The sequence below is a fragment of the Corvus brachyrhynchos genome, unplaced genomic scaffold (assembly GCF_000691975.1).
Source record: "Corvus brachyrhynchos isolate BGI_N302 unplaced genomic scaffold, ASM69197v1 scaffold87, whole genome shotgun sequence".
Taxonomy (NCBI): Eukaryota; Metazoa; Chordata; class Aves; order Passeriformes; family Corvidae; genus Corvus; species Corvus brachyrhynchos.
The window spans coordinates 5,229,021-5,246,278 of NW_008239767.1; the positions used below are offsets into that span (position 1 = coordinate 5,229,021).

The window sequence follows — 17,258 nt, forward strand, 5'->3', positions numbered from 1 at the left end:
TCTGCCAGGGGACCAGGCAAGAGGATCAGAATTTCCAAAGTGTTGTCTGCATGACCTATCTGGAGATTACTCACAAACATCACCTGTACAGATACAGCTGTGAAGGGTAACTTGACCTTGTGGTATTACAACTTCATAGGGGAATTTAGATGTCTTTTTGCAGATACTGTTTCTTTGGCATCAAACTCTTGATAGTCCTTGACTATTTCATGATAACGGTGATTGGCTTAAACATCAAAGTCTTATTTCTGTGGGGAATCAAGTCCCTAGTCTGGTCCCCCAAGTCCAGAACTTGTCATCCTTTTTGACCCTTCCTATTTTGTAATTACTTCAGACATCTGCTTTCCACCTATACTCTCTAATTACCTAGGGGCAAAGTTAAGCTTTCCTTTTTGTTGTTCAGAGTATCTAGTGGGAATGGCTTCAGAAAACCTTCAGACTGACACAGGATATAAAGCAAGCCTATGTTCCTTCTCTGTACTTTGTAAGTCTTACCCATGTGCTTTCTCAGACTTTCTGAAAGATTATGTTTCTCCTGGTTCATGACAACCACCCTGATGGGTGCTTTTCTACACCAAAGCAGGTTATTTGCTGACTTTAAAAAAATAAGACTGAGCTGACTTTTCAGATAGTAATTGCCAAGATTCTCTCTCCGTATAGGATAATTCCCATGGTCACGTTCTGTCTTTGCAATAAACCCTATTTCAGTTTTAATTCACCTTATTCTTCACATTAACTGTGTTATCTTCTGTTTCAGTAACAAAACCTTTAGGAATTAGGAATCCAAATGTAACCCTGTTGCACTTACGGTTATGGCACTCACTGTTAGGTTCATTAGGGTGATGGACTAAAAACCTCACTGACAAACTGAATGTCTAAGATGAGCAGAATCATGGAGTTGTAGACCAGTGCTACTGTTCTCATCTACCTGTGTTTATTTTGCATCTTGTAAAGCACCAGCAAGAACACTGTGGAGGAGTGATCTGAGTATCACAGCGTTGCATCCTTGGATATTAACAGTTGATGAGGAAAATCAACTTTGATGTGCCTACTAGGATTATTGACTTAGTTGTGCTTGTTGCGGAGAAACTGCCTTACTTTGGGTTGGTTTGGATATTCTCGCATATGGGTGGAGGAGTGTCATGGTTTAACCCCATCTGGAAACTAAGTCTGACACAGCTGCTTGCTCATTCTTCCCTTCCCTACTGGTGAGATGGGAAGGAGAATCAGAAAAAAAGCCCTAAGAAAGGGAAAAAACCCCAAACCACCCTCATGGGTTGACATAAGAACAGTTTGAAACACAGCAAAATATAATGCTAATACACTACTAATGATAGCAGTAATATTATACTAATGGTAACAATGCTACTACTAAAAAAGAATAACATAAAACTCCAGAAAACTAAGTGATACACAGTGCAATTGCTCACTACCCACAGATCAATGCCCAGCCCATCTGCAAGCAGTGATTGGCAGCCCTCAGATAACACACTTCTGTTTATGTACCGAATGTGTTGCTTTATGGTATGGAATATCCCTTTGGCCAGCTCAGGTCAGCTCTCCTGGCCATGCTCCCTCCTGGCTTCTTGTGCTTCTCCTCACTGGCAGGGCATGAGACACTGAGAGTCCTTGACTTAGTGTAGGCACTTCTGAGCCACAACCAGAACATCCATGTGTTACCAACATGATTCTCATACCAAATCCAAAACACAGCACTGAACCAGCTACTGAGAAAATTAGCTCTATCCTAGCAAAGACCAGGACAAGGAGAAGGTGTAACAAGAGTGGGCAGGGGGTGAAATGGACTGGTGCAGCTGAGGGCTTTTAGCAGATACTTCTTCAAACCTCTGTCGGCAATGTTATTCACACAATTCCGGGACTGTCTTCAGACTGTGTTTACATAAACTAAACTTATTCCTGGATTCTCATGTTGTAGTGTCTGAGTCAGCAAATGTGTCCTACTAAGATATTCAGCCCAATATGTTTTGATGAAACAAAGGTCTTGTACCAAAACTCTGCTGCTGTCATTATTGTGTGGTCTGTCCCAGCACATGCCTTTTCTCAAGCATAACTCCCCTTCTTCCCTCAAAATCTACAACTGTAAAAGTCTTACTGGCCTGCCAGCACATGTCTTCAAAGAACCCAAGGGGCATTTTTAGTGAGAATTGCTTTAGAATTCCTGGCTTGATTTATGAGGAAAAGAGAAAAATAATCATAGAAACATTATCCTCTTATCTGTTCAAATTTTTGCCTTCAACTTTATGGTGATAACAGCTTAACTTTTTGCAAATGGAATAACCAAATGTTTATCTGTTTTCCACTTAGAAATATAGACTTTCTTTGCTTAAATGCAAGACAGTTTGAGAGAAAGGGAAGTGGAAATGTAAAGGACTAGAGGTCTTTGTTCTAAATTGTGGAATAAATAAATGTTCAGAGCCTCAGCACTGGAAGTTTCCTGAAAACTTTTCCTGTAACTTGTCTTTGGGAAATAAAGCTGAAAAGTTTTTTAGCAGTTTGCTATACTGTTCTAAGGAGGTTTTTGTAATTTGTACAAAGTGAGACAAACATGGCAACAGGTCTTCACTTTTGATTTCCTTTCATCAGCCCACCAGTGTTAATTATGCATTTCTTTCTTTCTTTTGAGCAAGACCACATTACAGCCACAGAAATAAAGCAAGTACAATCATTCTGCATTACTTATATTAATGCATTCATAATCATAATTATATCATAAGCATGTTCACAGGTACAGAAATCCACTCCAGCCCATGCTGAGGTCACCAGTTACAACAGGTGCCCTAAGTCTTATCAGCATCTTCACTGCATTTCAGAAAGTGCCAAACCTGTTCTCATTTATGCTGCACTCAGCCACTAGCCATAATTTCTCACTATTCAGTAACACCTCTCTCTCCTTCCCCCCCTCCAAAAAAAAGCTTGACTCCCAACATTCCTCTCATGTCTTACAAATAGTTGTGTGAGACTGTGGCAACAAGCTGACTCTATTCATCACCAGTAGCGAGTCCTTTTCTGCTTCCTTCTTAAACCTGTGTTTTCCAGCACTTACTCCTGTGGTTCAGGTGCTGGAGGAGGCGTGTACTGTGGTTTTCAACAACCTTGAGTGCAAATCCTGTGGATCGTTAGCATAGGCAAGTGGTATGAGAGAATGCAGAGGCATGGGGTACTGCTGTATATTTGGTTTTCCGTGGCTTTTATTTGAAAAAGGAAATTAAACATGAAAAAACATAAGAAGAGAATGCTGTGGTGTAAACCTTAAAGACGTCATCGTGTATTTGCTGCTCTGTGGGAGACGTGCCCTGTGTTCTGCATAGGAGAAGCAGTGACTGGGCAAGGCTCTGGAGAGGTAAGAGTGCACTTTTGTGTGGAAGCTGTGACCTGGAACTCAAGAGCAGGAGCAATGCTTGACTAATTCTGGCAGTTCTGCTCTATGATTTGCTTGGCAGCTTTAGTGTTACATTAACTCCTCCTCAGTGTTACATTAATTCGGGGCAAACAAGTTCCTTAGGTTTCCTGTTGCACTCCCAAACAAGACACATTAATCAAAACTAGGATAACTTTCTGTACATACCTCGCTTTTACTGTATTCTTTTGCAAGCATTTTCACTGCATGCAAGTCTGAACAAAATGTGTTTCATGGTTTTTGTTTCCTTGTTTTAATACCTATCACTGTAAGTACTGTACTGAGGGGTTGGATCTCCAGGGAAGTTTGTTTGCACTGCACTTGCGATGGTCAAGTCACGTGAGTTTAAATCCAAGGAACGAAATAACAACAATATTATTATTATTATTATTTTGTCTCTTGTCTGGTCCAGAGCAGAACTGCCTCTGAAAATGCAGAGAAGGTATTCTTGGAGAGGAGACTGGCACTCTGTTGCAAAGGTTGCCCAGATGCCAGTACTCGAATAAGACATTTTTTGCCCATGTTGGTTCTGCTGACTTTGTTTCAATCTCTTAATTGGTTTTTTTAAGCTTTGAATCAAGCAAGCAAGAGCAATATACTTCTCATAAAAATGGTAGTAAAACCCCCTGCAGCTTCTGAAGTGAATTTCTGTGTACCCTTATCCTAGTAGGTCTGTGAGTAAATCGACATGCAGTCTAGCAAGGAGGAAACTTTTCAAGTAGAACTTTTCCTAAGCAGATGAAAATACAACTCTCCTGCTCTCAATCTGCAAATCTAGTTCATATAAAATCTCAGATGCCTTGTAAGAGAACAGCTGCAAGTCTGTTCATGCAAAATTGCAAGTATTGTTCTTGTGTGTAAATAGTTTGTAAATATTACTGGAGGTACCAAAACAGAAAATGTAAAAAGAAAACTGTGCTCACCAAGGGGACAGTCCTGCTCTGCTTGGTGCTTCTGACAGAAGTTGTGCTGTGGAAGACAGGAACAAGATCGATTTCAGATTCTTCTTTTCTTTACCCTGTACCGCTTGAACTGCCTTTTTTTTTTTCTCCAAGTAGCCTGAAACACATTCCAGAAATGTCTGTCTGAGGTAGAAGAGTAAGAGTGCCAAGGCTGCTGATGAATAAGAGACTTTGTGATGAATCTTGTAAAATTGGACCTTTTCATTCAGACAATGGTCTCCATTACTGAGTCTTTTGTTGCCTTTTGAATTGCTGAGGAGATGTTAAGTGTTGTCCTGCAACACTTCCCTCTAGCGTACCTGAATTACCAGAGGGGTGAATTGCTTTGACGGGGTGGGGGGGTGGGGAAAATGCAAGAGGAAGTTGACTCAGTTTATTAAATCTGAAGGTGCAGCAATGGTATTACTTCACTTCTGAAACTACCCAGTTTTGGGATATTTAAGTTCACGCTGGAAGTTTGATTTTGAACTTGCTGATCCAAGCTGAGAGATGATAATGAAAGCTTTTGACTTTAAAATCACCACTTCTTAAACAGATACTCAGATCCTACTGACTCCCAGTTCCTTTGAATAAATCTGTACTTTTTTTTTTTTCTTCAATTCTAAGCTATTTTGCAACAATATTATTATTCTAAGATTTGGTTTATTTGTTGATATTTCGACTTGGAGCTTCCTACAGGGAGAATTTGGATTGCATGTATATTTTATCCAGGCAATGTCAGAATCCCAAACATACATTTTTCTCTTGCATAGAGTTTTCCTGTAGTAACCTGTGGCAGTTTCTATCAAAGGTGGCGTGCAGTGTGTGGTCAGGGCTGCAGCAGCTGTGTCCCAGGAGTGCACCTTGGTGAAGTTAGCCATCATGCCTCAGATTGTAGTATCTGATCACTAATTGGCAATAGTAATATGTAAACATAGATGTGTGAGCTGTCACTTCAGGAAGGAGCACTTGATGCAATGGAGGAACTGCCCTGTGGTTCGACAGGAGTCCTTGCTTGTGAAAGCTCGCAGTTAGGAGAATTGAGTCTCATGGACTTGTCTCCAAAACCTTAGCTCTTCATTAGGTCTGACAGGGTATCACACAAATGTCTTTGAAATTAATCCATTATTTGAAATTCCTGTGGTCATTTTTAACTTAAACACCTTGAGAGAGAGAGAGAGAGAGAGAGATGTCTTTAAATAGTTCTGTATTTTTTCCTTCAATTATTGTAGGTGCTCCTACTGTCTCCATTTGCAATGCTTCCTTCTCTCCCAGGTTGAAGTGGGCAGCTCTGTTACAGCAAACAACTGTAGCATCCTTTCAGCATTACTTCCAGAGCCATCAGTTTCCAGCTTCAAGGGAGCTGCCCTGTCTCCACAGATTCTTCCAGCTTATTGTGTTGGCTGCTGGTGCTTTGGCTTGCCAGCCACTCTTGTCTGGGAGAGCTTTTTAGATACTCCAGTGCTTATTTTGTATGGAAATCTGGACAAAATGTCTAATTCAGGAGCTAGGCAGCTGCTTTCCACACTGCACCAAGTTCTGCATTTCACTTCTTTGTTATGTACAAGGGGTTTGGCTGGGAAATCTGCGCTCTCTCTCTGTGCTGCTTGTTCTTCTGAGCAGTTGCAGCAGCCAGCATCCCTTCAGATCTCAGGGGAGACCTCGGAATGCAGTGAGAAACATCCAAATCTTTCCAGTGCTGGGGAAATGCCCCTGGCAGGGTGCTTGTTGAGGAGCACTGCAAGATATCTGGCTAGATGGGGCTACTTCCCTACATCACCAAGCAAGAAAGGAGAGAAACCAGAAGTGGGTACAAAAAGTTTCAAGAGCAAGGCAGGCTCTTCTCCCTGTCCCTGTGAGGGAAGCACCCCGACAGCCCATGCTACCTGCTGCACCTGATGCAGAACTGCACTGATGCCTCTTCCCTTCTTCCCGCAGTCCAGAGATGTCAGATGGGCTCCCTGCTCTCGCTGATGGTTTTGTTGTGGCAGGGCACCCCAAGGACACAGTCCTTCTGAAGAGCTTCCACACTTACGGGGATAGTGCAGGCCTGCCAGATGCACACCACGGATGAGTGAGTAGTATAGGGTGAACTTGGTCCTGATTTCTAATGTGAAACCTTGCTCACTGATGCAGGGGGAGAAGACAAGCACACTCCTCTTTTAAAAATGCCTTCTGTGACCAGTTTTGTCCTCCGCCCTGCAAAAACTGATAAAGCATTTTAAGGGAATGAATCCTGTCATAAACCAACATTGCTGCTTTTGTTCACTTGAGAAAATTCACTGTGGAGTCTGTTCTAGTTGGGGAGCGCAGCACTGGCCTCTTGGGAAGCAGATAGATCCCTGCAGAAAATAGAGCTGTAGACACATGGTTCCGTGCAAGTGTGCTGAGATACCCTTTTCTCTTGTGCCAGCAGGTGACAGTCTCCCCTCCCAGCAAAGGGACTTCCTCAGTCTTAACTCTTTAACAATACTGTAAAAGTGAGGCTCTGTTCTTAAAGCAAGATGGAGGAGCTGGCATCCTCAGTTTTCTTCAGATATTTCTTAGTTTTTTTTATGGGCTCATGGAAGCTACTGATTCAAGTCAGAAAATACAGAATATTGTGAAAATTGCAATATAAGCCTGCCCAAGAGAATTTGTGGCTGTGTATTACACTTTCTGCAGAATGGTGTGGAGAGGAGTAATTTTCTGCCTATTCTGACGGTTTGAGTGTTTTGGTTTTTTCTTTTTTTAAACCAAAAATCTAGGTTGTTGCCTAGTGTTGTTGCTACAGATCTCCAAGAGGTAGCGTCCAGGACTGAACATGTTTTGCAGGATGTTTGCATTCTTGTCACTGCTCTCCTCTCCCTAACCCCAGCTTGCCACTTCCTCATTCATTTAAGGAAGACAGAGGGTTCTTTATTGTGTGATAGTCAAAATGTAATGTGATAGTGTTGCAGGAGAGCTGGTGGAATGGTACCAGCTGTTTGGTGTTTTCTGTTTCAGGGAGACCTGTCTGTAGCTATAAGGATGGCTTCTGTCTTAGTCCCTAAGCAGGAAGGGAAGGCAAGTTGGGAACGCTTTGTGGCACCATCTGTGCAGCCACGAGCCTTTCCAGGGGCTGCAAGTCAATGTGGATGGTGTTGTGAGTTAGGTGCCTCTTAATCTCCTGAGGAAGAACAATGCCAGCTGCTCAGACAGAGGTAAGTGTGGAGCTGGGTCTCACCACATGTGAAAACCTCTGAGTTGGCAAACCAAATAGATGTGAAAACCCACAGAGAATCTCCGAAAGATCCAATTTTAGATCACATTTTTTCATGAAGGAAGTGTGGGGAGATCTGTTGTCATATAAAGGCATCAGGGTTGTTGTGTCCCTGGCCTCTTGTGAAAGAAGCAGCTGAGGTTTCCCTATAGAATATGCTTTTAGTTAGCTGGTCAGATCATCTGTTGTAGATATTCCTTGTTGCTTCTGTTTCACCTTCTGTTGTACTCCAAGTGAGCCAGCACATATTACAGTATTGTCTTTCCTGATGGGCAGATGAGTAAAGCAGGACTGATAAATGGTTGTTTCAGAACTGCTTCTTGAAAGACACATCCATAATTTTGTGGACAAATTCAATAACCAGAACATGCTTTCTTCATTTTTGAACGTGTGTCTCATGAAACGTGTTATCATACATGTTATCCCACGAACACATTGTTCTTTGGAGGTAATATTAACTGTGCTTATTAATGCACAAAGTCCCTGACAAAGAGAACTTGCATAGCCTATATGCAAAAGTAGCTTAATTCTCTTGTCTTTAAGATTAGTTACATTTTGGAGCTTCTCTCCCAGCAATAGGTGTAAAATAAGACACTGCCAGTAGTTGTCTTGGACAGTTAAGTCGTTAAGGCAGTCTCAGAATGAGTTAATAGCAGTAGCAGGCTCCTGTTCTCTCAGAGAAGGATGTGTGACTTTTTCTTCTAGATAAATTGTATATCGGAATTTAGAAAAGGCTTATTGTAAATATTCCCTTGCTGAGGGAGTGTTCAGCCCACCACTGGATGCAATTATATGCCCATATGAAACCATCCTTTGACCCACTAGTATCTTGTATTTCTTCTGGCAAGTAGAATATGTGCAACATAAGCCCTGAAACTGAATTCTTACTACAGTCATTGTACAAATTAATTTATTTCAGAAGTGGCAAAATCTTTTCATATTCTCCCAGTATGTATGCTGATTAATATTTTCTAATTTCATTCATACCACATAACAGTTTGGTTTGGAAGGGACACCTGGAGATCTGTGGAAGCTACACACTTTATATATTGGGACAGTGCTTTAAAAACCTGAGGGAAACTAAATCAGGTCCTTGTACACTGTGCTTTCCTGACTGAAGATGAAACCACTTTTGGCTCAGTAGCTTTCAGTTGTACTGCTGGTCTCGCAACAGTAGCACACTGCTACAGATTTCATCTCAAGTAATCATTTCACAGCTGCCCTTACATCATTGCCATGTTTTTGTCCTTCACCCTTGACTGAGCTTTTGAGCAGTGAGCATCTAGTGAAGGTGATGATGATGATAAAAATGTAGCCATTCAGAAAAAAATCAGCCAAGGACGTTTGCACCAAGTGGTTTATGTTGGGTATTCGGCTTCATAGGTGAAGCAGTGAAATCTCATCAGGAGGTCATTCGTTCTGAGAGTGATTGGACAGGGCATTGCAAGTTTACATCTTGTCTTATGAAGAGTGGTCATGATGGTCAAAATTTCAAGCTAGTAAAAAGTCATCTCTTGATTTTCGTTTTAAAAAGAGATCAGCATCTCTTGCTGCCACAAAACTAGCCTCCAGAAAGAGAACCTCTCCTCCACCTTTTCTCTCATTACTAGATTTGTGTTGGTGGTTGACTATCCTGATGATCCTGCTCTTGTCTCTTTTCTTCATGGCAAACTTGCAGCCATCTATATTTGAAACTGCGTTAAGTGTTGGGTCTCTGCAGGCATTCCACTTCTCTTGCCTTAGTTTCTTTGCTGTCAAATCACTAGTGGTCAGATGTTTAAGGAATGAGTGAATGAGCTCTTGATGAGTGTTTAAAGACAGCCCCATTGATGTCCGGTGTGACACCAGACCAGTAGCTCATTTCTAAGTAACAGCACTGTAACAAATACAGATCAATTGTACAATTACGCAGGTTCAAATGACAGAAAATCCCGTAACTCACCAGTACTGGGCTAAGCTTAATGTCCAGGTGCACAAAGATTTACATGATCATAGTGACCAGGTAGGCCAGCAGGAAGCTGGGAATGGCTTTTCTCCAGGTGATGAGTGCATTGGGTTTGCGCAGCCAGGTTTTGGTAACAGGTGGGCTACAGGGATTGCTTCTCTGAGAAGCTGCCAGAAGCTTTCTCTGTTCAATACAGGCAATGCCAGCTGGCTCCAAGATAGGCCCCTGGATGGGCAAGGCTGAGCCCATCACTGATGGTGGTAGTGCCTCTGGGATAACAGAGTTAAGAAGGGGAAAAAGTTACTGCATAGAGGCAAATTGCTGCCAGAGAAGAGAGGAGTGAGAATATGTGAGAGGGACAGTTCTGTGGACACCAAGATCAGTGAGGAAGGAGGGGAAGGAGGTGCTCCAGGAGCCGAAGCTGAGATTCCCTTGCAGGCCATGGTGAAGTAGATGTGCCCCTGCAGGCCATAAGATCCATGGGGGAGCAGAGATCTACCTGCAGCCCATGGTGAACCTCACGCCATAGCTGGTGGATTCCCAAAGAAGGCTGTGATCTGGTGGGAGCACTGAGCTGGAAAAGGCTCCTGGAGGCCCATGAGACCTCGTGGAGAGAGGAGCCCACACTGGAGCTGGTTTGCTGGCAGGACTTGTGACTCTACAGGGGACCCACATGGGAGCAGCCTGTTCCTGAAGGACTGCACCCCATGGGAGGGACCCACACTGGAGCAGTTTGTGGAGGCCTGCAGCCCGTGGGACAGACTCATGTTGGAGAAGTTTGTGGAGGACTGTGTCCTGTGGGAGGGACCCCAGGCTGGAGCAGGGGAATAGTGTGAGGAGTCCTTCCTCTGATCCTGGTTCCCCAGAGGAGGAAGGCAGAGAACCAGGAATGAGGTTAAGCCCAGGAAGGAGGGAGAGGTGAGGGGAAGGTGCTTTTAAGATTTGTTTTTACTTCTTGTTATCCTACTCTGATTTGATTGGTAGTGAGTTCGAGTCTGTTTTGCCTGTGATGGTAATTGGTGAGTGATCTTTCCCTGCCCTTAGCTTGACCCATGAGCCTTTCATTATATTTTCTCTCCCCTGTCCAGTTAAGGAGGGGGATGATAGAGCAGCTTTGATGGGCACCTGGCATCCAGCTAAGATTAAACCAACACAAGGAACAACTTGGACCAGCCATGGGGCTCAAAAAATACCAAGTTCTCCAATAAGATGATTTTTTTTACTGCTGTGTAAAAAAATGGTCCGTGACCATGTCCTACTTCCACTCCCCCTCTTTGCCAGTTCTGTCCTCGGTGTGCTCAGGTGAGGAAATACTGTGTAAGGCAGTACTAGTCCCATGCTTACACATCTGTCAGCATCAGTTGGGAACTGATTATTCTGTTTTCGGAAGGAATCAGTGGTGATGGTGGCGGCAGATGTTTCCCTGATGTCCAAGTTACGCTCTGCTCCCATGGCAGCTGGTGGTTGTAATGGATGATCTTTGTCTTCACTGTTGGTAGAGATTTATTTTATGTGAGTGTACTCAGTTTTCTTACGTTCCATTCATGGGCTGGAAGGAAGGCAAGCTTTCATTTCCTGATACTTTTAAGGAAAAAATAAGTGGGATAGGGAAGGGGGTCATTTAGTCAGTAATGGAAGCTGGGGACAGGAGTAGGATGGCCACAGGGTGCCAGACACCAGTTTTTTCTCAGGAGTGCTTTTGACTGTGCTCATATGTTTTATTTCATGAGTTTTTAATGTTAGTTTTTTAAAGGTTAGGGCATAAATGTAAAACTTGTTATGACTTCCTTAAACTAGAAGGGGATCGAATTTAGGATTTCTCTTCTCCTCACTTGGCCCTTACAGGAAATGTTTGGTGCATTTGTGGCTTTCCAAAATGGACAAGGAGAGGGGAGTATCTACTCATGAGGGTTACTTCATTACTGATTTTCCAGCCTGTCCTGTGTATTTCTTTACCTACTATATGCTGACATCATTTGGATCCAGCTGCTGCTGAAATAAAAGGCCATTTTGCCATCTGTGTTCACCTGCCTAAAAAGCTACTGTAAGCAGGGAAGAGAGAGCAAAATACTTCGACTCCATCTGTTAGGATGGACTAACTGCTAATTTAGGAGGGTTGTTCAGTCCCATGGTAATCTTTGCTGTGGGCATGCGAGAACTGAAATAATAATTGTAACAGTCTAGTCTCTTTTACAGTCCCTCAAGGCAAGTGTTTGTGATTATTTGCTGTAAGATACAAATCAAAAGCAATACATGCATTAGGATTTGGGAACCGTCTCATTTCCCCAGTGTAAGAGGAGAAAAAAGAGCCCGGGTAAATTTCCTCGTGCTAAGGGTATTTCTTGCAACACCCATTATCTGCAGCATAGATATCACAAGCTACTTAAAAACGATACCTCTTGAAAACAAATCGCTGAAAATCCATTTCTAGTTGATGGATCAGAAAGGCATTACCGTCTTGTAGAGCTTTTGCTCCAGTATCCTGCATAGTGCTTTATCCTGTGTAGTCATTTTGCTGAGCAGCGGAAGGCACAGAAGGAAGGAGGGTCACTGCCTGCTGTGAAACCTCTCCTGCAGCCCTGCATTAATAGGCTCCTTTCTTCTGGCCTGTGTAATACCTGTTAGCTGCCCCTCGTGGCATGTTTGCACAAGGGTTATTCCTGCAGTGTATTTGGCCCCAGTTTGTGCTGTGGCTGAATTAGATCAACCCAAACCCATATGTAACACTTTTTCCCCCTGGTTAGATTGACCTTGGGAGTAAACCTGTTCCCTGGGGCTATGTCTGGTTTTATGTATGTGCTGGGTCAAGGTATTAACTGTTAGTCAAAGTTGCTGGCTTGTTCACGGTTCATTAAAAATAAAGCAGACAAGTTAACACTGAACCGACTGCTCTAAAGCTGTGTTAATGTTTTCCTCCCTGACACAGGTGGGGACCTGACCTCTTTCCTCTTACCGGTGGTTTTGCATGCAAGAAGCTTAACTTGTCTTTAAAGTCTCACTTATCAGTAAAAACAGCTGTGTTATGAAATACAAAAGCTCATCTCATCTGGTAAAGAAACATACTCTTGCCAGTTACACCGTACATAGAAGGGCAGTGTGGAAGTGCAGTCCCTCTTCCTAATAGAAATGAGTAGGTCACTCTGAAACTCTTAATTGATGTAATTTACTGACCCTGGGTGCCTTTCTCACCTCCTGAGCATGTCCCCTAGGCAGTTTGGGAACTGCCCAGTGCATTAAAGGACACCTGAGATGCTTTGTGTTCCCAGGCAGTGCAGCTGCTCTTATGGATGCAGTGAGAGCCGTACTCCAGTTTTAGAACTCCTTTTACCCTGTAGGGGTAACAGCTGCTTTTGGCGCTGATCCTGAGCACCTACAGCTGTGAGTTACTTCTAGCCTTGCCTCTTCACTTCTGTTCAGAAGTGGTGGTACCACTCTGTAAGTCAGATGGTGAGTTGTGAGAATTTCTTATGGAGGTTGCATCTGCTCTGTTAACTCCTCTACCCAGAGCAGCACAACTTCTTGTGACTGTTGTACTCTGCTTTCGTCACAGTGGTCCTTGCTGTGCCAGAACGCATCCAAATGAGACCTTCCACCCTTGTTTGGCTTCCTCAGGGTAGATGAATTGCACCTTTGAGAGCAGTAATAAATGTGAGTTCAAATATTGCTTTTTAACTTTTATATTTCTTCCTCAGTGTTTTGATTAAGGCAAATTAAAAATTAATAATGTAGCAGCCTGTATTCTAAGGTCAGGCAAGTTAGCAATTTGAATTCGTTGAGTGTGATGGGGGCATAAAGACAAAATGAGAGGTTTCAAGGGGTCTTACAATAGTAATTCCTTAGGAGTGAGCAAAATAGCAGACTGAGATTTGCTAGACTCAGAGGGATGCCAGGATAATCAAACCATCCACAGGTCTGGAATCCTGTACACTGAGATACTAGATAAACATCCAGACCTGTAGACTGTTAGATCATCCATATTTCGTTGCCATTTCTTTGTCAGTACAAAAAAACCCCAGTACCCAAATGGGGACAAAATGTCATGTACACTTCTGTGTGTATGACTGTATCTGCTGTAAGTATCTTGTGCTTGTTTTAATTCTGGCTGGAGATTTGTCTCTGGTTTCACCGTCTGGAAGCTGGGATATTGGTACCACAAAGTACCTTTTTGAACAGCTGAACTAAATGTTACCTTTTTTGAAAAAAAATGAGTCAGTCAGTCATCTTCTTAATAATAATAATAATGATGATGTATTTTTATAAAGTATCTTACATAATTTTCTAAAATCAAAGCACTGGGACCTAAATAGCTGAGGTTCATTAAGCAGATGAAATGAAAGAAGAGAAGCATCTGGCAGAAGAATGGAGGGCAGTGTAAAAATAGAGGCATATGGTAGTTCGAATAGCATTAGTAATTTCTGAAATTACATTGCCTGTGAACCTCTGCTCCATTCAAAGTAGAAGACTGCACCAACAAAGCCAATTTTCAGGACACTCACCACAGTGTTCCTGTCTTCCTGAAAATAAGTGGCCAAAGGTAGGGGAAATCAGAGGTACCTTTTGGCTAGCAGAAATTTTTGCCACATGGACAATTTGATAATGTACCCCAAATAAGCCTTCAGAAAGTGAATCAGTAAATATTTTTTTTTAATATGCTGTTTTCCTAAAACATGTGCCCTGATTCATTGTGACTAGTCAGTATAAGGATCCTGGAGAATATTCCTTAAATAAACACACCCCTTATTTGTGTATATTTATTTGCACAGACCGTCTGAAGAGGCTGGCTTGCTTTGTGCTGGGTTGTGGAGGTTTTGCCATAACATGGCTTAATGGAAAACTGTATTTCAGAAACACTGAGGATTTTTTCAGACTTTTAATCTTGAGTTAAAGAGTCAGTTTTAAATTTCTATTGTAAACTCCTTGTTTCAGGCTTTTTTTGGTTTGTTTTTTGCATTCCTCTTTGTTTTTTCCTTTTCCTCCCCTACATAATTTCCCCCTACTCTCAACTGTAATCTTTTACGTTCCTTCTAAGAAATTTAGCTGGGTGTAAATGGTAGTGCATTACTTCTTGCAGTATCACCGTATGTCACAGTAAACCTGGAATCAGTGTTTTTACAGCTTGTAAACCAAAAGTGTAGGAAAATTAAATGACTCTCTCAACAGCACAGAGAAAGCCTCTGTCAGACCTGGGACTGGAATACAGATAGGTATTCTGGTCACATCACTGGACCCAGCTACCTCTGTGTCTAATTGCTGCTTTATTTGTCTGTCTGACCTTTTCATCTTTCTCATCTCATTGCTCTCCTAATCTGAGTCTTCTCAAATGGTCTAGGTTGCTTCAGGCCTGGCCACTCTGGAACTGCTTTGGTGGGCGTGTTCACCTGGCTCCCCATAATGCTTTTTTTTCATCGTGGTAGTAACATAGGCAGGCTTCTAGTATCATAAATATGCTCAATAATAATATGGTGGGACATGGATATATTGCTTATTAAGAAAGATTGCAGAACGTATAACTGCTGTTACCTATGGAGAATAGGGTCTTCAGGATTATTTCCAATTTATGTAATTGTGGGCACTATTATACTCAATGTTTCCTAAAGTAGAGAAAGTCTTTTTGACAGTTTGTTGAAAATCCCCTGGTGTCTCTGACTGTACTGTACAAGTAATGTGGTGTAGTCACTAAGGGATTATATTAAATTGGAAATGCGTATTTTGCATTAATAGTCGAAGTGCAAGAGCCCCTTATTAGAAGAATGGCAATTGACAGCTTGCTAAAGGAGGTTTTCGTATTTTAAGATTTTAATAGTGATAAGTACAATGATCCTGTATGCTGCATGCTTCTAATTGTGAAATAAACGGCACACTAAAATCAGTTTTCCCACATAAAGGTGGTTAAAATTTATTTCTGAAATGCAGAAGCTATTTAGCTCTGTAGAAAGTGGTGAGACCAGTGCTGGTTTGGAGTTAATGCTGGAGAGGTTCAGCACTGGGACTGTTTCATTTCACTCAGTTTCCAGTGAACAGCTGCAAGTGCTCAGCTTTTCATGCACATTTTAAAAGCAATTTGATTAGCAAAAATGGGATGATGCAGAAGTTGCTTCTCTCAGAAAACTCACTGGTGAGTTCTACTATAATTTAATATGGTCTAGTGGTCACATTCAAAGTGAATAAAATGAAAAATACCCATTATCAGTGTCCATACTTCAATTAGTCCCATTTTTGAGGTAAAGAGATCTGGAGGGACATGAGTAACTCTGATAAGTAGCCTCAGATTTCTTTATCAGGATATGCTAAATTAATTAAACATGGGCTGCTTAACAACAACATCACTTTATTTTTTGTGTCAGTTTAATAGTTGTTTTTAAATCACAATAAGTCACACTGGCATATCTTATTCACACAAAAGAGCCTCTGCATTTTTCTTCCTTTGCCTACTAAAATCAGCAGTTCTCTAGCCACTACTTATGTATCCAGCCTGAGAGGTATCTTTTACACTTCAGCACTATGTTCTTCATTTCCATTTAGGTTTTGGTTCACTGTGTCTTATAGGTGTTTTTTTTTCCAGTACTGCTGCTTAGTCAGTTCATTCCTATTTTTGCGTTTGTATGGAACTTTTCACTTTATTGATTGCATCCTCTTTATTCCATACCATTTCTGCAATTTGAAATTACTTTGAAAAGTGATCTGTCTCCCTCTAAAGAACTTGAAACTTTACCCATTCTGATGTTAGAGACAGATTTCACAAGTGTCATCTCTGTTTTCTTGATCCCACATGGGACTATTGAACAAAACTGGACTCAGCATATACATATATAGGAGCCTATCAGAAATTGCAGGACAGTTTGATAAGGAAACTGTCAGAGATAACTACTGAGCTATTGATTTTCTAAATCACTCCGGCACCTAGCTTACACCCATAGGTTGTATTTCCTTAGTTCGTTTGTCGGTGTCAAAAGCCTTACTGAATTCAAGATGCATACACTGCTTTTCTTTGTGACCCTGTCAAAGAGGAACATTATATTAGACATAATTTTTGATGATTTTTGTGCTTAGTTTTGTTAGCGTACTTCCATTGTTGTATTCTACTTGAGGCTGCTTAAGAGTTTATTTCTGGGTGATAAGGACAGGATGGCAGTTTGTAATTCTTTTAATTTTTCTTCTTTTCACCTTTTCAATGACAATTTTAACCTTCTTCTGTAGACTTTGTATTTTCTCTCTTCTGAGCAAGTGTATAAATATGAACCTAAACAGGTGTATGGATGTTGGTTGAGCATTTTAATTGATAATATTTTCCAGAATGTCCTGACCTACCCCTTATTTTCTCTCATGGGCTTTCTTTGGTATAACAAGACAAGGCTGGAAAATGAGCAGCTGTATTGGCTTAGCTGGAACAAAAGCTCTTCTTCCTTGCCTCACACAGTGGCCAGAAGTATATGGCTAGAGAAGAGAAGGAAGAAAAATGATCTCTCCCGTGCCTCTATATGATCCTTCAATATCTACAGCATCCTTTTCCTGGGTAAGATGGAATTGGACAACAGTGACCTAAGCTTGATTTCCTAAATTCCATAAATGAATGCTTATGTTAATTTCTGGAGGTAAAACAGTTCTTTTGCTATGGCATAATTGTTGCTGGATATTTAATCAGACTATAGTCACATAATAAATGCTTTTATCTTCATCAGAACTTTCTGGTAATTTTTCATGATGTTACTCTAT

General features: G+C 41.6%; 1 protein-coding gene across 6 annotated transcripts in view; it reads left to right on the plus strand.

Moving 5' to 3' along the window:
* The window catches only part of ANKRD6 (ankyrin repeat domain 6), an 89,832-nt gene that overhangs the window by 12,417 nt on the left and 60,157 nt on the right, over positions 1–17,258 (plus strand). Inside the window, exon 1 of one of the 6 annotated variants that reach the window (XM_017742892.1) lies at positions 3,054–3,361. The exons of 3 other annotated variants lie outside the window; for them this stretch is intronic. The gene's annotated coding sequence lies outside the window, so the exon portion shown is untranslated. Of the gene's footprint in view, positions 1–3,053; positions 3,362–13,174; positions 13,194–17,039; positions 17,059–17,258 lie in introns of those variants that run through there. 2 more of the 6 variants (XM_017742891.1, XM_017742893.1) reach the window with 2 other exon arrangements.